Source organism: Musca domestica, unplaced genomic scaffold (genome assembly GCF_030504385.1).
Source record: "Musca domestica strain aabys unplaced genomic scaffold, Musca_domestica.polishedcontigs.V.1.1 3, whole genome shotgun sequence".
Lineage (NCBI taxonomy): Eukaryota > Metazoa > Arthropoda > Insecta > Diptera > Muscidae > Musca > Musca domestica.
Genome location: NW_026712299.1, coordinates 16,547,376 through 16,570,520, shown reverse-complemented (window position 1 = coordinate 16,570,520; position 23,145 = coordinate 16,547,376). Strand labels below are relative to the sequence as shown.

Sequence of the window (23,145 nt, the reverse complement as noted above, 5' to 3'; positions counted from 1 at the left end):
TCGGTGGGGTGTTACGAAATAGAGGTTATTTGGACGTATATTGGCCATTTGGTGCACAATTAACCCGAAATCGGTTGAAGATATGTGGGAGCTATATCCAAATCTGATCCGATTATCACCAATTTCAAATACTATCGTGTATTTTTTAAGATGTAATAGTGGACTTTTTAAACACCAGAATGCAATCGAGGATTTCAATGATATAATGGGTGTTTTTATACCCTACACCACAAGGTGGTCAGGGTATTATGTCTTTGTGCATTTGTTTGTAACAGGCAAAAGGAAACGAGATAGACCCATAGTTCCTTTTGATGATCTGCATAGAATCACATTCTGAGTCGATTTATGCATGTCCGTTCGTCCGTCTGTCCATGTATTTTTGTAAACAAAGGCCTGAAAATAAGTATGCCAAATTTGATCGAAATCGGTTCAGATATAGCTATAGCTGCAATATATATTGTTCATCCGATTTGTTATTTTAGTCCTCCGCAACCGTAATATGCACTCGGTAACAACAATATTTGGGGAAATATAACAAATACAGCTCAGAAATATATTTGCTAAATTTTATCGAGATCGGTTCAGATTTGGATATAGCTCCCATATAAATCTTCGTCCGATTTGTCTTTTATTGTGCACGAAACGTGTAATACCAGCCCGAATAGTATGGAATTTTGCACATACAACCAAATTAGGCCAAAAAATAAGTATGCCAAATTTGATCGAAATCGGTTCAGATATAGCTATAGCACCAATATATATTGTTCATCCGATTTGTTATTTTTGTCCTCCACAGCCGTAATATGCACTCGGTAACAACAATATTTGGGGAAATATTACAAATACAGCTCAGAAATACCTTTGCTAAATTTTATCGAAATCGGTTCAGATTTGGATATAGCTTCCATATATAACTTCGTCCGATTTACCTTTTATTGTGTACCAAACGTCTAATATTTGCCCAATCGGGATGAAATGTAGCACTTACAACCGAATTGATTCTAGAAGCTAGTATGTCTAATTTGGTGAAGATCGGTTCGGATATAGCTATAGCTCCCATATATATTGTTTATCCGATTTGTTATATTTGTTACCCACAGCCGTAATATGCACTCCGTAACAACGATATTCAGGGAAATATATGAAATACAGCTCAGAAATATCTTTGCCAAATTTGATCCAGATCGGTTCAGATTTGGATATAGCTCCCATATATATCAAATGGGCAATAAAAGTACGAATTTAAAAGGCTTCGGCATATTAAGTCTTTTGAACTTTAAATTATATTATATCATAGAGTGTGTGATTGAATTCTCCCATAAAAACTTTTAATTGTTATGTGGAGCCCTACTAAATTAGCAAAGTGGTGTAGGGTATCATAAAGTCGGTCCCGCCCGACTTTAAGACTTTCTTTACTGGTTTTTAATTTCAGAATGTGATCGTACATTTTCTGAGAATGTTGTTATACAGGAAATAATGATGATTTTGTTGAAAATATGTTTTGAAGAATGTTTCTGAAAAGGTAATTTGTTGGAATTTGTTTATTAAGAATATTATCAAAATTTTAAAAATTCCGAAATGTATATAATTAATATATTTAGATGAATATTTTATCCAAGGATAAAATCGGGATTTTATAAAAATTTATATTTTTAATACATTTCAGAGCTATTATCAAGTTTAAAAATATTTTTGAAATACCACATGAGATATTATAGATTTTTTTTAAATAATTTAAAAAAAATAATGACTTGAAACCTGTCACTGAGATAATAATTTTAGCATTTTTATCATAATTTTCTTGAAGAAATTGTCTTGAAATATGAGTAATAATAGTCAGTTTTTTTAGGAATATTTTCCAATAATCATAGGTTCTTTTAATTGTTACTAGCCTAGAATTAAAAAAAAAAAAAAAATACCGAAACAGTGTTTTTTCAATCCAACTGTATGCTTAAACGGCAACTCTACGTAAACAACATCTAATTAACTCATATCTCAGTAACATAAAACATTCTCACTCAAATCCATCTCTCCTGCATAATACACAACCAAACATACGCATTCACTCCAAAGGGCTCACACGAATGAATTAGAGTTCGTTCAGTGTTTTCTTTTTTTTTTTTGTCGTATTTTACACTATGTCCATTGACCATCATCGTCATTCACCATGTTCGTCAAAAGTTGGGGTAGCTCCGATGTTCGGGTCGCTTTTGTGGGTATCTCATTCATTTTATGTTCTTTGTTTTTTTTTTTTGGTAAAAGTCCTGTTAGCTGTTTGAAGTTTAGCTTTTTATTGTGGCACCACTCTCGTGGTAGTTACTTGCATGGCTTGCAGTTTAAAGTAGGGGAAGGCCATCGTTGTTCGGTGTATTTATGTTGGTGTCGCTTTATGAATATGATGAGGTAATTTTTTCCTGCAGCTGAGGTAGTTTTATTATTACAATTCGTTGGTTCGTTTTTTGTTTCAGTTTGTTTTGTTATTTCCGACTACTTGCTGTCTGTCGGCCTGTCGTGTGGGTGGATGGATGTAAGAACTTGCTGTGGTATGAGCATGTTTTGTCATGAGAGCGCAGTAGATATGAAATGGTTGCACTTGTATTTGTTTTTTTTTTCTTTTTTTGTAGACAATGCAAAATGTGTCATTTATTAGAGGTTATGACACAATTTTGATAATTTTTTAATTATGCTCGTTTGTGTTCATGTGTTTTACGAAGGGGAAGTGTTGTGAAATAGAAGGGTCAAAGGCACTGGAGGGTTTTAGAAATATGTATGTATGTGTTCGAATGTGTGGTGGGTGCACTGTATTGAAGACATGCTTCATTCGAGACGTTTATATGGCTTCAATGTGTAGATTTAAGTAAATCTACAATTCAGTATGATAGTGTACCTATCTGGTGATTTGTAATTTTTGGTAAAGAGGGGCTCAATTCTTTCAAAAAATACTTTTAAAACTGAATGACAATTTTGTAAAGACAATATTTTTCATAAGCATCTATCAGAAATCTATCACATGCATTGATAGGAGAATGCACACGACCTTTCTTTCTTTCGACCTTTCAAAACGGTCCCCGATATCTTATATCCCCCATGTAACGGTACTTCCCGATATTCGATATTTGGACGATTTTAACCACATTTTTCAATGGAATTATCTGAAAATCCACACAAGGAGTTCCTTCTCTGTAATTATACCCCCAGGAAGAGAAATGTTTACATATTTCTACGATATCGTATAGCCCCCATACAACGGTAGCCCCCGATATTCGGTATTTTTACGATTTTTACCACATTTTAAATAGAATTCTTTGAAATTCTTCACAAGGAGTTCTTTCCAAGTACTTTACCCCCTGAAACAGAATTGTCTATATAGATCCACGATATCGTATATTCCCTATAAAGGGTTTCATTTGAGCGGCATTTTCGACTGATTTATTTTTTTTAATTTTTCAAGTTCCTTCCAATTTGTGGAGGGTATAAAAAGCTGCACTGAAACACAAAAAATTAAGAATTTGCCTAAAGTTAGAATTCGTGTGGAAAACATTCATTTCGGAAGTTAAAAAAACGTGAAATGAATGCTTAATTACATTAAGAAACGATTTTTATACCCTACAACACTATGTGTTGGGGGTATTATAAGTTTAATTGGGCCAAAAATTATGTAACACCACGAAATATTGGTTTCCCACATAGGAAAGTATATATGGATCTTCCTATCTCGCCGAGCTGAGTCGATCCAGCTATGTATGTCCGTCCGTCCGTCTGTCCATTTTAATTTGTAATCACTCTACAGGTCGCAATTATGGCCCGATCTTCACGAAATTTAGAATGGAGGTGGGACTAGGGTCAGAATAGAACCCTATTTCTTTTGGAGATGATCGCATAATATTTAGGGATTAAAATGGACCAAAAACTGAAAAAATCCTGATTTTCCGCAATTATAGACCAATCACAGCGGAATTTAGCATGGGGCTAGAGCATAGGGCTGGGTAGAAGTCTTCCAATTTCGATGGTCATCGGGTAATATTTAGAGGGTGAAATAGGCCACAACATTTGTGTTAAATAAAAGTCAAATTTTCCATTAAACCGCGAATATTTTTAATCCCGGCGAAATCACAAATAGGCGAACAGGTCAATTCTGACCGTTACATAGATGCCGATAGTAAATATATCGGATATATATAGCGAACTATATACAATGTGGATATATACAAAGGAAGAGGATGTTAGTTAGAATGCTTTTATCTCAAGAATGGCAAGACCGATTTTGACAAATTTTGTCAATTCAGAATGCCCCCTTGGCATAAAATTATAAAATCTAAAAAAATCGCAGAAAAATATGCCAATAATGATGTTAATATAGATTTTGTAGTTAAAGACTTTGCATGTTAAAGACTTAGTCGTTGTGTTCCTGAAGGTTTTATAAATATTTTTAAAACGATTGACAGAGCCATATTCATGATATTTTTGAGAGCATTTTTAGAAGGAAAAACAAAGGACATTTAGGATTATTTATTATAAAAATAGCTTTAAGTGTGACATTTAAATGATTTTTGAAAGAATAACAGAGCATCAATAGCAGATTTTTTTCAAATATATTATTGAATAATTAGCGGGGCTATTATCGTGGGATTTTTTGACAATGATCAATATTTTCTGACACTCAACCGTTCTATAATCATGACATTTTTAAGATTTTTTTTTTTTTAAAGAATTTTAGGGTAATCATGTGGGACTTAATAATTGCTGTTCTCTGAAATAGTGCAATGAAAACATTTTTAAAGGAAAAAAATATAAAGAAATTCATTTTCATTTCATATTTTCAGGGAACAATAATCCTTGTGGTTTTAAGACTGTTTTGAATGATATTTTTTAAAAGGTCAATCAGAACTAGGTATAACTCCAATTGAGAAAATATCACTGATATTTTCGTGTATTATAAGGATAAGGCTGGGTTTTTGTAAACTCGTACTAACAAGAATGAGAGTCACTGATGGAGTGCAGGGTTGATGCCAAAAGGTTTTTTTGGAAATCGAAGTTTAAGGTTAAGAAATTTAATTAAATAGTAATTAATTTAATTAATTAATGGTACTAAATTTGAAAAAAAATTAGGGCGATGGTAGGTTTGTGATAAATGGGTGGTTTTGGTAATGTGTGATCTATAATTGCACGAAAAGTACTAAATAGTACTATATTTGGTGCAATTTGGTAGTGGGTGAACCGATAGTGACCGATATCCAAATAGGATATAAGGGTCGCTGTTTATGTGTATCCTGGAATCGGATTCGGAAATGTGTCCTATAATTGTGGAAAAGTACTGAATGGTACTATATTTGACATTGGATGAAGGGATAGGGCTGCTATCCTTAAATTTAGTGTTGAGGTATAGATAGATAGATATATAGATAGATAGATAGATAGATAGATAGATAGATAGATAGATAGATAGATAGATAGATAGATAGATAGATAGATAGATAGATAGATAGATAGATAGATAGATAGATAGATAGTATCTGGAATTGAAATAAGACGGTCATTTTGCAAAAGTGTACTATAATTATTCGAAAAGTACTAAATGTACTGTAGATTTGGTATTTTTGGAAGGTATAGAGCTGATATTCTAAAATTCGATGTTAAGACTACTGATGGTATTTGTGTGTTGAGATCAGGCGGTGGTAAAGAAATGCATCCTTTAATTGTATAACATTTCTAAATGGTACTAAATTTGGTATAGGGCGAAGGAATTGAGTTGAAATGCTGAATTTTAATATTGATGTCACTGTTGGTGTCTATGGTTGAGCGAAGGAGATGTTTTTTGATATGCGTACTATAATTGTACTAAATGGTACTTTATTTGGTAATGTGAGAAGTTACCGAGGTGAAATCATGAAATCACTTTATGAAAATAACTAAATTCTATTAAATTGGTTATTGAATGAAGACATAGAGCTGAAATTCTAAATTTTATATTGAGACCACTATTGGTTTCTTGGGCTTACATATTGAGACGTTGGAATAGTTTTGAACAAAAAAGTTTGATGTGGGTCCATTGTGCAATTGTTTTAATAGTATTCTCCTCCTTAAACTATAAAAGGTAAAAATGTTCCTATACAGGGTTGTCCATATTCGACGGACCCATCTGGCATCTGGCCATAACTTTTGACGGAGATGTCACATCGCTTAATGACATACCGCGTTTGAAGCGTCAGTCCAAGCAGATTTTTACCATGAACCAATACACGCCACGCGAAAAAGTTGAAATTTACATTCAACAGAAGAAGTCAATTGTGAAAACTCGACGTGCTTTTAAAACATTAAAAAATGTGAGAAGTGCGCCTTCTAAGAACACCATTAAGCGTTTATACGAAAAATTTTCGACTGGTAAGGCTCTTTCTAATCGGCGGAGAATATCGATGCCGTACGAGCCAGTGTTGAGAGGTCCCCAAGAACATCCCAAAAACGCCGTTATCAGCAGTTGGACTTAGCTCGGTCCACTTTACAACGGATTATTCGCATTGATTTGCATTTGTACAAAATTCAATTGACGCAAAGAATGTTGTCTGCGGACAAGCCTCGTCGATTGGAATGGGCCCAAGGAATCATGGGTCCGTCGAATATGGGCAACCCTGTAATTCTTTGCGAAAAACGAAAAACTTGAACAATATATTAAACCTTGAAGGTCTGAAATTTTAGTACGATGCATGAAGTTGTACAGGCATGGAGATTTTAAAAACATTTCCTTGAAAAATTATCTACTGATACTAGGGTTGTGCCAATATACTTCATAGTTCAGTACTTCAGTTCCTAAACGTATGAGTGAATCACTCATAAATGTCATATATTTCATATCACTCATACGCAGACTTTCTATAGGAACGAGCGTAGTCCACGGAACTCTAAAGTGATACTAATAGGTCGAAAATATAAATGAGAGCTATATCCAAACCTCCACCAATTTCAACACAATTTGACAAATAATTTTTTAGACGAAATTCACGAATTCTAAATTGTATTGAAATTGGAGATGCTTTTTCCAAATTTGATCTTATTTCAGTATAATTTTACAAATTTGTTGTTATACCGAATTTTCAGTTTTTATACCCTCCTCCTTGGAAAGGAGGGTATATTAACTTTGTCATTCCGTTTGTAGCATCCTTAAATATATTCATAATCAGCATAAAATTCTAAGTCGATTTAACGATGTCCGTCTGTCTGTCTGTCCGTCTGTCTATCTGTTGAAATCACGATACAGCCCATATTATTTGACGTAGAGCGCCAAAATTTAGCAGAGCAATTGGTATTGTGTCTAGGATGGTTGGTATTGAAAATGAGATATATCGGTCCCCATATAACGGTACCTCCCGATATTCGGTATTTTGATTATTTATGCCACATTTTTTCATGGATTTGTCTGAAAATTGGTATTTGTGGGTCATAACATTGCATGTTACGTGTGGCAAAACATTGCATGTATAGGTCCACGTTTTGGTATAGCCCCCATATAATGGTACCTCCCGATATTCGATATTTTGATTATTTTTGCCACATTTTTTTTAACGGATTTGTCTAAAAATTGGTATTTGTTGGTCATAATGGGTTCCAGCTCCGGTGGCGAAACATTGCATGTATGGGTCCATGATTTGGTATAGCCCCCATATAACGGTACCTCCCGATATTCGGTATTTTGATGGTTTTTGCCACATTTTTTCACTGATTTATCTAAAAATTGGTATTTGTGAGTTATAATGGGTCCCAGTTCGAGTGGCGTAACATTGTATGTATAGGTCCACTTTTTGGTATAGTCCCCATATAACGGTACCTCCCAATATTCGGTATTTGGATGATTTTGACACATTTTTTCACGAATTTCTCTGAAAATTTGGTACTTGTAGATCATAATGGGTCCCAGTTCGTGTGGCGAGTCATTGTAATTATAGGTCCACGTTTTGGTATAGCCCCCATATAACGGTACCTCCCGATATTCGGTAATTTGATGAATTTTGCCACATTTTTTTTCACGTTTTTGTCTGAAAATTGGTATTTGTAGGTCATAATGGGTTCTAGCTCCGTTGGCGAAACCTTGCATGTGTAGGTCCACGATTTGGTATAGCCCCCATATAACGGTACCTCCCGATATTCGGCATTTTAATGGTTTTGCCACATTTCTTCTAATGTTTCCTTTATCCTAAGGTGGAGGGTATTAAAAGTTTGGCTCGGCCGAACTTAATGTTTTTTTTACTTGTTATGTGGAACTTTTGTTGGTAATAAATGATATTGTCTTTGTGGCGTTGCTGCTCTTTTTGGTATTTGGTTTGAAAAACGGCAACCCTATCCACTCTGCAAAGATTCTACCAAGCTCGCTATAATCAAGAGAACTCTGCAAATTAATACAATTACAGAGATTCCTTCGATACATCTCTTATCTCTGCCCATAGAAATGCAACAGTTTTGTTTAAGAGTAGCAGCATTGGAAGAGAGTTCGTTCGGTTGCAAATAATGTTGCCTTGGGCATCCACAAAAGTTTGGCAACATTTCTGTTTTCCCTCATGAGAGTTGTTGTTACTTTTGTTGTTTCTGTTGCATGGACAACAAAGACCTGCTAACAAAGGGAGCCAACATGAGAAGTTGGCAACATGTTTGGAACTTGGGACCTCAAACAGGGTTAACACCAACACAATACACATACTATGTCAAGAACATATGCCCACACGCACACACACACACACACACACACACACACATGCATACATACTTTCCATATGTACTTACCACAAAACGAAATAAGGAAGGAAGCATAGTCCGAAAAACAGAACGAACAAACATACAGACGTACTAACCGGTCCGGTTATTCGTCGTTCTGGGATTTTAGGTTCTACGTTATTCTTTTTTTTTTTTTGGTTTTGTTGGTCTTGTTTTTTTTTTTGTATTTTGGTAAACTTTTTTTTCGGTTGTTTGGGTTGTGTACCCAGTCAGTCAGTTAGTGTAGTATTTGCGGTGTTGTTGTTGTTGTTTTGATTCTGTTTTGGATTGTTGGCAGCATGCATGTGTTTCATACGCCACCAGCAGCCAGCCAGTCAGTTGTAGTCGGTGCATTGTTGTTGTTGGTTTTGTTTTCCAACGTTGTTTTACTTACCTTCATCCTTCTTTGGCTTTCTGGCTGGCTGGCTGCGCCATGGCGAAAGAAGGAAGGCACACCGAAAGGGGGAGTGTTTTTGTACGAAAATTTGTGTTGAGGCAGGTCCTGAATACACACGAAAAATAGGTACAGCCAACGAACTCTGACAATGAGGAAAACAGATGATATTGCAAATACACACACACACACACTCGCACACACAAAAATGTCGTTGACGATGATGACCGACAAAGGGGACCCCAAACAAAAAACGGGGATAGGTCGTTGATGGCTATGGCGGTCGTGTGCCTGTTGGGGTTTTGTGATGATGGCGGTTCTGCTGCCACTGCTGTTGTTGCTCTGCTCTGCCATTGATGGTGGACGCTGACCATGATGGTGAAGTTGTTGGTTATTATGGCATACCTAGCCAAACATTCAGCCATCCAACCAGCCTGCCTGCCTGCCTGCCAGTCGGTTGGCCATTCATATTCTGTTACATTTTAAATTTTTCTCTAGATTTTTATTGTTGTTGTTGCTGTTGTGTGGAAGGTGCAATAATTGCGGTTAGCCTTATCTTTTGCTGAGTATCTCTGTTAGAAACATTTGTTTAACTCGGAACAATGTCAAGATTAGATAATTTTATTCGATGTTGTCTTTTTCAAGTTCAAATTGGTCTTTAGAGATCTTATCTCTTCAGTTTCTGTACAAAGAATCTCATTACTGCTACTGTATTTTATTGATGCTTTCGTTAGTTAATAATGACTTCAGAGGTAATTAGGTGTGTGAGATGTGGGAATATAAAACCAGATGAAAAATGAGTTTTACAAATTCGGACTTCTAATAGATGTTGGAGGAAATAGAAGAAAGGGTTATGGTCTAAATAAAAAAAAAACTTTTTCTGACGGGTCATCACACTGAAGTGTACACAACTTTCTAAAGGCAATAATTCATAAAACGACAATTTCATTAAATAATTAACAAGCTAGCAGAGGCTATAGACGTGCGGGGCCGACCATGTTATACCCTACAACACTACAATATATCGAAAATCCCTTATGTTTAAATCCATTTTGGAAGATTTTGTCTTTGAAATAATGTCATATAGCCAGGCTCAGCTTTAGGTATTAAAAACCATTTCATACGAAAGTTCTAGTCCATTTTGCAGCTACATATAAGCCAAAATGCTAGACTTCTTCCCTGTCCATAACTCTCTTATCATTCAAAGTTCCGTCTAGACTGGTTTTTAATTGTTACCTGTAGAGCGGTTCTTTGGTCCATTTGAACCCCTAATGTACAGGGTTGCCCATATTCGACGGACTTCTTCTGTTGAATGTAAATTTCAACTATTTCAGAGCGCTCGCGTGGCGTGTATTGGTTCATGGTAAAAATCTGCTTGGACTGACGCTTCAAACGCGGTATGTCATTAAGCGATGTGACATCTCTGTCAAAAGTTATGGCGTTGCCAGATGGGTCCGTCGAATATGGGCAACCCTGTACATTTTCAAAAACATCTACATCTTTAATTCTGACCCTAACCCTACCCAAATGCAAAATTTCTTGTGGATCGGACGATAATTGCGACCTTTTTTTTTTTTTTGGCAAAATGCCATTGCCAATTGACGAAAATTGTGAAAATCAGCCCAGCAGTTCTTGACTTATAAGCAGAACAATGAAGATCTATTACTTTTACTTATACATTGTACCTATTTTGCTATATAACCGATATCTTGGATATCAGCATCACTGTAATGATCAGAAGTGACCCTTTAATGCATCTGTGATTTTGCCAAGATTAAAAATATTCGAGGTTTAGTGGAAATTTTCCAATTTTTTGACATAAATGTTATAGTTTGTTATAGTTTATTTTAGCTGCTAAATATTGTCCGATGACCTCCAAATTGTAAAAAAAGTTCCGGAAAAAACTGAATTGCCGTAATCGGGTCAAAAACACTTGCCACATAATGGGGTTTTAATTCGCATTCGTTTTGGACATAATCCTCATTACAAGAATGGGTATTAGAGTATTAGGACACGGCGCCCAAATTATTGTCACACTTATTATTCAAATTTCCACAACATTAAAGACCACCTTTCCAATATATCCTGGTCTATCCTTTTCTCATATACCAAAATTAATACAATTTTTACTGTTCGTAGGTATTTCCCAATACTCCTCCGTATATCAACCCCACCATACAAAAAGTGATCATAATTCTTAATTTTAGATTTTCAGCTAAATATCAAATTATACCACCTCCAAATCTCAACCCAACATACTGACAGTGATCCTAATGCCAAATTTCAGATTTCAAGTAGTATCCTGTTTGGTACCATTTAGTCAGACAGCCACTGACAGTCTGTTATTACCATGCTAAAGTCCCAACGACTTGTTATAGGAAACTAAAATTTTACACAGCCCTGTTTTTTGTTTGCTGGCAGATTGATCTGACCGAAAATTGTCTTTATAGGTACACTAAGTGACGTTGAGTCCCAATATTCCGTATATAAATGATGTTAATCAGATTTTAAATGGAAATCTCTGAAATTTTGTATCTGAAGTTGGCAATAAAACCAATCCCGCTCGTAGAAATTGCCTAGATAAATTTACATTTTGTTATATATTTGAAATAACGATTTTAGACCCTAGGTCTCATTGGACCAAATCCGTTTCAGGACATTTTGAGTCGATCTAGCGATGTCCGTCCGTTTGTCTGTATGACTGGTGCGCACGATAACCCTTGAAAAGAGTATCCGATTTGATCCAAACGTGGTACATTTTAATAATATTATCAAACTTAGATCAAGTTCGGAGATAAGCAATATAAATCCATTCAATCAAGTACCTCCCCCATTAAAAGGTCGAAATTTCAAAATACAATTTACTGCACAGAATGAGAAAGGATAATCCCATTTTGCTCCAACTTTGCAAATCCTAATATTTGCATCAGTGCTCCTTCTGGTAACCCCCACACAAAAGTTCAACATTTTGAATAAATATAATTCTCATAAAATGTGATGTAATAGTCCGATTGCCTCCAAATTACGCTCATCGCAATATTTTTATTAGCCCAAGGTCTGATGTTAAGATGGACAATATCGGTCCACATCCCCCACAAAAGGTCGAAATTTTCAAAAAAATATATTTTTTGCGCAGAAAGAGAAAGGATAATCCGATTTTGCCCAAACTTTGCATATCCTAATATTTGCCTCAGTGCTAGGTCAGGTGTGAAAATGAACAATATCGGTCCACTCCATCAAGTACCTTCCCCACAAAGGTCAAAATTTTGAAAAATTATAACTTAAAAAATATGATGTAAGAGTCCGATTGTCTTCAAAATTTCATACATCCTACTGTTTTTATGAACCCAAGATGGGGTAGTAAGTTGGAATATATCTATATGATAGAAAATTGTCTGTGCAGATCCACGTCTTCGTATAGCCCCCATATAACGGTACCCACGATATTCGGTATTTTGATGATTTTAGCGACATTATTTACCGGAATTTTTTAAAATTTGGTATTTGAAGTTTGTAATGGATACTACAGCCTATAAAATTGTCTGTGCAGGTCCAAGTTTTACAACCCCCCTCCCTATATTCGGTATTTTGATGATTTTAGCTACATTATAAACAGATTTTTTTTCAAGTTTCGCATTTGAATATTGTAATAGCTTATGACAAATGTTGCCTACGTCGTCGTATAGACACTAATATACGGTTACATTCGGTATTTTTTAAGATTTTAACAGAATTTTTAACGGATTTTATTTTTTTGAAAATTGCCCAATTTTGTTCCAAATGGTGGAGGGTATTCAAAGTTCGACCCGGTCGAACTTACAGCTTTTTTACTTGTTTTAGCTGTATTAGATGAAGTATGAAAAATGGGCAATATGGGCCCATTCCTTCGGAACCTCTCCAATAGTTTGAATAATCATAACATAAGTCAAAATATATTTAAATAATCAAACATCGGCTGAGGATATACATCTGTCGGCAAAACCGACTGATACTTTATAACTTGTTTTTGTTTTTAATATTGGAATTGCCAAAAAAAAATAGATCGCAGTCGTGATATATCCCTTATAATGCTAGTATTTTTCCGAAGCAGTCGAGATATTTGATAACTGCGATTTTTGACCCTCATATACCTAGAAAGACTAATTTCATAATAATAAACAGGGGTCATTTCACAATGGTACTCCACGTCTTCATAATCACCATGATCCCGATAGGCTGAATCAAAATGATAGATGCGTTGTGTTTTGTTTTTCTTACCTTAGCAACAAAATTATGTAGTTTATTTATAGATTACAACACATCTCGAATAAAAGAATTCTTAGAGTAATATATGACCAAAGCGTTGCGCTTCTTCTTCGCCTTTGCATTCCTGTTTTCTTATTGTTTGCACTTGAGTTGCCTTATTTTCTTTTTTTTAACAGAAGAAACCAGATTTAGACAAGTTAGTAATGTTCGTTTGCCTTTTTCGGTTTGGGTTTCTTCGGAGTCTGTCATTATTTTATTTACTTGGTTGGTTGGATCGGCAACTTCGTCATCATCATCCTTAAAGTTGGTCTTTGTTCTAGCCAGCCATGATGCTTGATGCTGGAGATGTGAATGTGGTTGGTGATGATGACGACGATGATGCTGGTGCTGGTGCAAATACTTGTCTATCACGTTGGTGGAACACAGACAACGTTCGGTATGGTATGGTTTGGTTTTGGTTTGCTTATGTTTATAATTTCATTCCGACTTGTCGAGAATTGTTTGGCGGCGGTGGTGCATGCATCAGTTTTCTCTCTTAGCTAGTTACTCCAATCATAGTTTTCGTTGTCTCGGAGGCATCCAGCCAGGAGCTAGCTTTTGGTGTGAAGCAATACACAAAAACTTTTGGTGTGTGTGTGTGTGCGTGTGCTGTTTTAAATGCTGCGTTAAAGTTTAGAGATGCACGAATAACCGCCTGCCTACCTGCCTGGTTGGTTGTTTGGTTAGATGGATGCCTGAATGGAGTATTACTACAACACCATAGTATAATAACAACAACAACAATAATATTGATCTAGCTTGTTCGTTGTTGAGGTTATTTTATTTTTTTTTTGTTATCGTGTTGAGAGCTGGAAAAACATCTCTTGAAAAATAGTGCAGAAAAATTGTGTTCGATGAAAGGAACATGGTCAAAAGAAGGCAAGGCAAACAAAAAAAGAAGAACTGAGCAAAAGATGCAAAAATTTGTTGGTTGTTCGGTCGGATGGCAGTGGGCTATTGTTGCCACACAACTAGTACAACATGTTGGCAATGTTGCTGCAGCTGCTGCTGTGGATAAAGGCAATGCTGCCGGTAACGTTGGTGGAGTTGCTGGAGCAGCTACATGGATGGCTGGCTGGCTGGTTGGTTGCATGGCTGGCGAAGTTATCGTTTTTGGTGTTACACTCTTTTTTCTGTTTTCTACTAGAGCTGCTGCTGCTACAGCCGCTTCTAGCTGCCTTTTGTTGCCGGTTTTATTTCATTTCATTTCGTGGTTTATACGGTTGTGGCAGTGGTTGTTGGCCATATTTTTCTATGTTGTCGCGGCAGACAGACAAAAATGGAAAATATTTAACGATTTTTTTCCCAATTAAATAATAAAATATTTTTCCGGTAAATTGTCAATATTTTCCAGAGAAAAAGATGAAATTCTAAAGAAAAGTGCGGAAAATTGGTGTGAAAAAAAAGTTTTCAAGTAAAAAAAAAATCATGGAAAGTTAGTGAAAAAGCAAAAAAAAAAGAAAAAATTTTCAGACATTTTTTGAAAGAAAAACTAAGGTCCTTAAAAACTTTTAAAAAAGGAATCTGCCAGAGACGCTTAAAAGAAACAGTTTTTAATGGCAACTTTTTCAGATGTTTTTCATGGTCATGAAAGAAAAATGCATTTCCTTAAATAAATAAGCATTATTGCTTCAAAGAAAAAAAGAAAAATCTGCCAAAAACGCTTAAAAGAAAGAGATGTGCTGAAAATATTTAAAAATTAAAAAAAAAATTGAAATCAAAAAAAAATAAATAAAAAATTTGGGAATTATTGCCACAAACACGGGTTTATCAGGTGTGTGTGTGTGCTCGAACAAATTAACAATTAAAAATTTATAAAAAAAAAAATTAAAAATAATAATTTCCCAAAAAATACTTTAAATTTAATTTGTGGGATTTCGAAAAAATGTTTTTTTTTATTAAATATATAAGCCGTCCGTGAAAATTCCGATAACATTTTCAAAAAAGAGAGGAGAGGAGAGACCCACAAGAAAAAAATATTCAAGCCGTCCGTGAAAATTCCGATAACATTTTCAAAAAAGAGAGGAGAGGAAGAAAAAAGAAGAAAAAATATTCATTGCAATTTTGTTCTTGTTGTTGTTGCATGTCCATTGTCGCTGCGATTCCGTTTGTGAGATTTCGAAAAACTAATTATTTTTCTTATTAAATAAAATCAGTCTGTGAAAATTCCGTTAAAATTTTTTCGAAAAATAAAGAAAAGACCCACAAGAAAAAATATCCATTGCAATTTTGTTGTTGTTGTTGTTGCATGGCCATTGTCGCTGTTGCTGTTGGTGCTGCAATTTGTTTCCAATCTTTTCTTCTTTCATTTTTCCCCACATATATTTTTCTTTATTTCGTGATTCGTGATAGCAACCTCGTCCTCCCCGGTCTCTGCCTCTGCCTGTATCATAGAAAAATCATTTAACCAACCAAGCAGCCATCCAGCCAACCAACCAAGCCAACGAAAGAAGGTTATTGAACTTGAAATTGCAAAGCAGCACAAGAAACATCATCATCAGCAGCAGCAGCCAAACTCAGCGTCATCGGCTGCTGCAGCAGTAACAACAACTCCAGCAACACCATGTGAAAAACTCCATGGTGAAAAATCTCCATTTAAATCTGTACAAAATGTTCGTTTAAAAGTATCGGATATAATACAGAAAGTCCCCCCCACACACACAGACACAAAAACTAGATATGACCAAAAAGTTGCAAGAGACATGACAGTGAAGCTGCAATGGCAGAGGCAGTGTCGCAACTGAATGGCCACACAACCATAAAAACGGCAGCTGTGCGGCAGCCATAACTTCATCTAGCCAAAGTATTTACTTTCATGGCATAGAACAGCAATTGCAAATCTACCCACTGCTCCTACTACAACTACTCGCACTCCCCTGGAATACATAACCAAATGGAGTTATAAAGAAGAAGAAAAGCGGAGGCAGCAGTAGCAGCGCCAGCATCATCACCATTGCCATCATATGGCTTAATATTGTGAAATAATAGTGTAGAATTGTTTGCTGGATATGCCAACAGGAAAGAAACGAAAGAGAGTTATAGGCACCCCAGACATGGTGAGAGTTTTTCACATCCAGACCATATGATTTTGTCTCGGAAAATTTTTAATGGGTATGATGCCATCGAAGGTATGTAATTCTGTTTTCTTCTTGTCATAATTGTTTTTCGCATATCTGTGTGTTTGTGTAAAGGAATTTTTGTTGATAAATTGTTGTTGTATTACTTGGGAACAAATTGAATTGAGTTTTTTTTATTAAAAAAACTAAATATTACTGAATTCAACTCTTTTGAAAGCTTTTTTACAACATTGTGAAATTACTGAGAAAAAAATCTCTGATGGTGAAATCAGATTTCTTGTTACTCTCGAAAATTTAAAAAAAAAACAACAATAAATTTTAGCTTAGTTTAGCAGACACTTCTAGCCTAAGATTTTTTGTTTCGTTTTTAAACTCAAACCCATGTTTTAGTAATTTCTAATAAAATATTTCCTCTTGAAAATTTTTGAAACAAAATACAACTTGGTTTTCGAGATATGGCGTATTTTGCATTAAATTATCATTAATATTTTATCATATTAATAATTAAGTATATATCTCAGAATCAATGTAAGTGAAATTTAGTAATAAAGTATAATGTATCAGCCAATAATTTGGAAGCCACACGAGCCGAATTAACCATAAGAAGGTAATGTAAACAACCTACTTTTTGCATTACTTAGGTATAATTAAGATGGTAACCTCATTTCTAATAAGCATACCCAACTTTGTGTTTTTGAAATACGCCAAATTTCTAAACTGTCAAATCAAAAAAAAAAAAAAAAAACAAGTAAAAAAAGCTGTAACTTTGCCGAACTTTGAATACCCTCCACCATTTGGAACAAATTTGGAAATTGTCAAAAAAATAAAATCCGTTAAAAATACTGTTAAAATCTTAAAAATACTGAATTTAGCTGTTATATTGGGGTTTATGCGAAGACGTGGATGTAGCCGGGCCAAACTTTGAATACCCTCCACCATTTGGAACGTTCTTGACAATTTTCAAAAAAAATCGCTTACAAATTCTGTTATAATCTTAAAAATACCGAATATAGCCGTTATATTGGGGTCTATCCGAATACGTGAATCTGCATAGGCAAATTTTGTCATATGCCATTACAATATTCAAATACTAAACTTGAAAAAAAAAATCCGGTGAAAAAATTTTCTAAAATCATCAAAACACCGAATGTAGGGAGGTATCTATATAGGGGGGCTATACGAAGACGTGGACATGCATAGACAATTTCATGTCACAGGCTGTAGAACCCATTACGAAGTGAAAATACGAAATTTGAAACCATTCCGGTGAATGATGGCTAAAATCATCGAAATAGGGAACATATACAAGACCTGGACCTGCATAGACAATTTTATGTTATAGGCTGTAGTACCCAATGCGAAGTACAAATACGAAATTTAAAACCAATCCGTTGAATAATGTAGCTAAAATCATCAAAATACCGAACGTAAGGAAGGTACCGATATAGGGGGGCTATACGAAGACCTGGACCTGCATAGATAATTTTATGTCATAGTCTGTAGAACCTTTTAGGAACAATTCCGTCTAATAATGTCGCTAAAATCTAGAAAATACCGAACATAGGGAGGTACAGTTATATGGGGCTATACCTAAACGTGGATCTATATAGCCCATTTTCAATACCAAAAGTCCTGCAGATCAAACACACATTTAAGTAAAAGTAGTTTACCATTCGTTCAGAAGAAATATATGTATATTTTATGGGATCTAAAATGTATATTTCGTGGTGTTACAAACGGAATGACAAAGTTAATATACCTTCCTTTTTAAGGTGTAGTATTAAGACGGTGATTTGATTTCAAATGAGCATACCCGGCTCTGATTTTTTTTTTTGAAATTTGCCTTGTCAAATGTAACTGCATGGGATATATGTTAAGGATTTATGTGTGTATACGAAGGATATAAAATATAGATTTTTACATTAATTGTATTCAAAATTTAAATTGAAAAAAAATTAAAACTCATGTGCATTGGAGGAAAATAATTGGTAACTCCTTAAAAAAAAATACAAATCACCATTTGTTATATAACTCATAGAAAGTACATGGCCGACTACAAAGCCTAAGATTGTGAGTGCGATAAACTATCAAACGATGATAGATAGATAGATAGATAGATAGATAGATAGATAGATAGATAGATAGAAAGATAGATAGATATATAGATAGATAGATAGATAGATTATTAAGTCAATTGTTGGCAACTGAAACTGCTTACAAACACCCTGCCAATCCGTTATTAAGTCATAAACATAACATTAGTATTAACTTATTTCCAAATCACAATAAAGACTAAATAAATAAATAAAATACATTTTTTGGAACATCATACATAAGTTTGTTTTTATTTTTTACCACACATCATGTTTGTTGTGTTACTTTGCTTATCCGATGGAAGGATTGAACTTGTGATCTTCTGGTTTTTAGATGGCAAAGTGTAGGCAAAATAACAAGTAATGACGGCCTAGAGTTTGCAAAACCTAAGGTTGCTGGTTAGAATATCTTGGCATAAAAATAAAGCGAAATAAGAAAACATGTTTAGTAAGTGCTTATATCCTATGAAAATTGATTTTTATACCCTCCGCCATACATAGTATGGAGGGTGTATAAGGTTTCTTATTCCATTTGTAACTCCTCGTAATAAGCATTTTGGACTTTACGAAATATATATATATATATATATATATATATATATATATATATATATATATATATATATATATATATATATATATATATATATATATATATAAGATTCTATATCGATTTAGCCATGTCTGGGAAAGTCACTCTAGCTTCTCATCGAAATGGAGTAGATGTATAAAAATTTCTTAATATGTATTTTAGGTTCGTTGAATTTTTTTATTGAATATTTACAGACATAGTTCTATATTTTAATATAGCCCTCATATAACTGTTTAGACACATTGAACGAGTTTTGGCGATTTTAGTCACATTTTAAATAAATTTAGCCGTAAATTGGCAATATGTGTTCCCTATATGTAGGAAACATACTTTGAAAGATCCGGCCATATAGATGCATGTTAAGATAGAGTTTAGGTATATATCATATTTTGTAAATAGTTGTTAGTCCAAGAAGTTCTGCATGAAAAAAAAAAATAAAAAACAAAATCTTAAAAGCTTATTGCGTCGCTCAGAATCAGACATTATCGAAGATCTCGACCGCATTTTACGATAATATTGTAGGAGTTAGGAAGGTATAGTCCAAACTCCTTATATGGAGAGTTATATGTTGGCCTTTTGTTAGAGAGCAAACCTACATATTTTAAATTTCACACATAACTTAAGATTAATACAAATGTTTCTATGAGCGAAATTTGGAATAAATTCTAGACTTTGGCGGTCCTATATGTGATCTATAGCTTTTCAAAATTGTATTCATATATTTTTTTCGTTAAAGTATGAACCCCATTATTTATGGTGAAAATAATTAAAGATTCTGAAGTAAATCCATATTAAGTCATAGTAGTCTACCATGTTCACCGTAGAAAGAGAGAATATTAAATGTCGTATTTCGTTTGTAAAACTTCAAAATATTCGCCGGAGCCCCCTTGCAGTATATATACATCCGTGTTTAGTAAAAAATGTTAGATCGATTCAATGATATCCGTCTCTATGTCGGTTGAAATTAATGTATAAAGATATTAACCAGTTTTACCATGAAATTAAAAGATTTATATTTTTGAAATAAAATGCAGGTTTATATTCATCCTCCGCGCTATTTTAAAAACAAGTTAAAAAGTAGCAGTCGGTTTTGCCAACATATGTATACCCTCTGTCTTGCGTTGTGATTGTTCCAACTTTTGATCCTTTATGGGGGAGGTTTCAAGGGGGTGGACCCAATATTGTCCATTTCGTAGACGTGTGTGTGATATAAATATTATAAACAGCTGAGGTACCATATATAGCGGACGGAAGTATTCCACTTCATCTAATACTGATGAAAATATTGGTATTTGTAAAATATTAAATAAATCGAATATTTATTTCCAATTTGATGTGAATAATCAAAATGTTTAACATTTGTGGGGGTTGATACATTTATTATTCACATCAGATGTTTGGTTGAGAAAAACATTTAGACATACCAAGTTTGAAAAGAATCGTTGACTTGTTTCGCAAGTTATGAGAGAAATAAATATTGAAAATTGTTACCCTTTGTGGGGGAGGTGCCATAAGGGGTGGGCCGATATCTATCATCTTCGCCGCCAGATCTTGTATTAGTATAAATATTGGAATGTGTGAGGTTAGGAAAGAATCTGAGACTTATTACGTATTTTGTGAGAGATATAATTATTCAAAATTTGAATCCGTTGTGAGGGAGGTGGGGGAGAGTAGAACGATATATCCCATCTTTTGCAAAAGTATTTCAATTTATTTGGAATTTCATGATGTAACAGACAAAACCAAATTACATGGTTATGCTACTTCGTTCAGGTTGAACGAAAGCATAACAAGTGGAGAAAGCTGTAAATGTTTATAAGTGCGGTTGTAAGATTTAGAAGTTTTTCCAAAAGAATTTTAGTTTTTTTTAATTCTTTGGTTCCTCTTCTATTGAGCTTACGATCTCGTCACTTGGGTAAAAAATGTTTTTTGTCATAGAAGTTATTTTTAAAATAACTTCTGGGGAGAATATCCCAGACAAAAAACAAGGGAACTGATGAGGATTGGTGGCTCTTTCCGAAACCTAGGTATTCCCTGCCTTACCCCCTGGTAAACATTACCATCGTTCTCCACTAATAAACAAACGTTGTTCTTATAACAACAACAATAAAGGGATAAAGCCTGACCATTTTGCAACAACAAAATATAAATATTCAAAGTTTTGACCCATTGTGTGGAGGTATCAGAAGGAGTGGTCTATATCATATTGATACCAGATCTTGTGTTGGTAAAAATATAATGATGCGCGAAACTTGAAGACAACCCTTTTCCACATTTTATAACTATTCAAAATTTTAACCCCTTTCTGGGGGAGATACTTTATGGGGCATTGTCAATTCTCGCAACTGAAATTTGAACAAAATTGGATGATTCTTTCTTGTTCTATTAGGTAATTTTTTTGTGAATTTTTTTACCTTTTGTGGGGGAGGTATTAGGAGTGGACCGATCCGCATTCGATCTAAATTTAACAATAATATTGGATCAAATCCAAACATTTAGTTGGAACCAAATCAGATACTCCGTTCGAGAGTTATCGAGCGTACCAGCCAATCAGACGAACTGATGGACATCTCTAGATCGACTCCAAATGTCCTGAAACGGAATCGCTTCAAAGAGACCTTGGGTCAATTCGATGAGGCATGTTCTGGCCGTTTAAAATTGTCAAATGGTTATACGTAATAAGGAAAAATATTTAATAAATGAAAACAACTTGTTGCATTTCATTTTGAAAAATTCTGACAGAAAGCGGGCATAGCCTCAGAACTGTATTCCGTTAGTTTTATGAAGCTGTTATACCCTCCTTATTGGTAGTATGGTAGTATTTCTAAAATAGCAGTGGTCTATTAAAAATTGAAAATTATTATTTTTTCAAAAGAAAGAAAATTTTCCAACCAAAATAGATAATAAAATTTCAAAAATTTGAATATGTTTCGTACGAAACTTAGGGCAAATGTGATATGGCCTATATATTTTATGTGCCAATAATAGTACATTATTTTTTTACGACTTTAGAATGAAAAACATTTGTAATACCTGTTAACAAAAGGGATCGCAAATGAAAATGTGGTCAATATTTTTATTTAGATATTATCAATTTGATTGTGTTGGTTTTTTTTTTTTTTTCTAATTTTCTGTGTTCTTTCTTTTTCAGGTTGTGATATGCCGGAATGGAAGGAATTTTGAAGTCCGTTATACGATTATATCCACTGTATGCACGTACCAACCAACCACGTACAAACCAACTTTCAATATTGAATGTCGACTGTCGAAGGAGCCACTGGAACTCTAATTGGGTCAATAGGAAATCAAATATATTCACATCTAAAATTTTTTATTAATTCATTTCTTTCCTCTTTCAGATAAGATGTATTCTGTAATTCAAAATAAAAAAAAAAACTAACAAACTGAGGGAATCTCCAGGAAGTGATTCAAAAAATAAACATGAAATAATAAAAGTACTGTGATATATATTTCAAAAATAACCCCCCTTTTGTAAAGCATTGAGAGCAGACGATTTTGAAATGGTGCATATTTGACTATGGACCATTAACAGAAACCCGTAAATCCGAACTTGTGCTATTCTATTGAGGTTACAAGACCGGCATTATGGGAGTCTGTCAATGTAAACAACATATAAATGAAAAATACAAAAATCACTTTTATTTTTGTCTAACCGATAACCCGATAATCTGGGTCCAGTCCCCCAAGAGGAAAACTCCAAACCCCAGCCTAAAAACCCCACCAACCCCTATGAGATGAAGAAATCTATAATAGATCCTAAATGAAACTAAAGATACCAATCAATCAAAATTAATCTCTTCTCTTACTCACTCTTAATCTCTCTCTCTCTGGCAAATTGAGGTAGTAGGTTGTATAGTAGTCTCACTAAAATTAACATACTATACAACGTGCTAGCTTTCTTTGCTTGACTAAAAGCAGCGAAATCCATAGTCTCGAAATCTCAGC

The 23,145-nt window shown here is 34.4% G+C and overlaps 1 long non-coding RNA gene across 1 annotated transcript in view; it reads left to right on the top strand.

Moving 5' to 3' along the window:
* Positions 1-22,832, top strand: part of LOC131803387 (uncharacterized) — a 67,046-nt gene extending 44,214 nt beyond the window's left edge. The window contains exon 4 of the long non-coding RNA XR_009342556.1: positions 22,331-22,832. This is a non-coding gene — a long non-coding RNA (uncharacterized LOC131803387). The remainder of the gene's footprint in view (positions 1-22,330) is intronic.
* Positions 22,833-23,145: the final 313 nt, after the last annotated feature.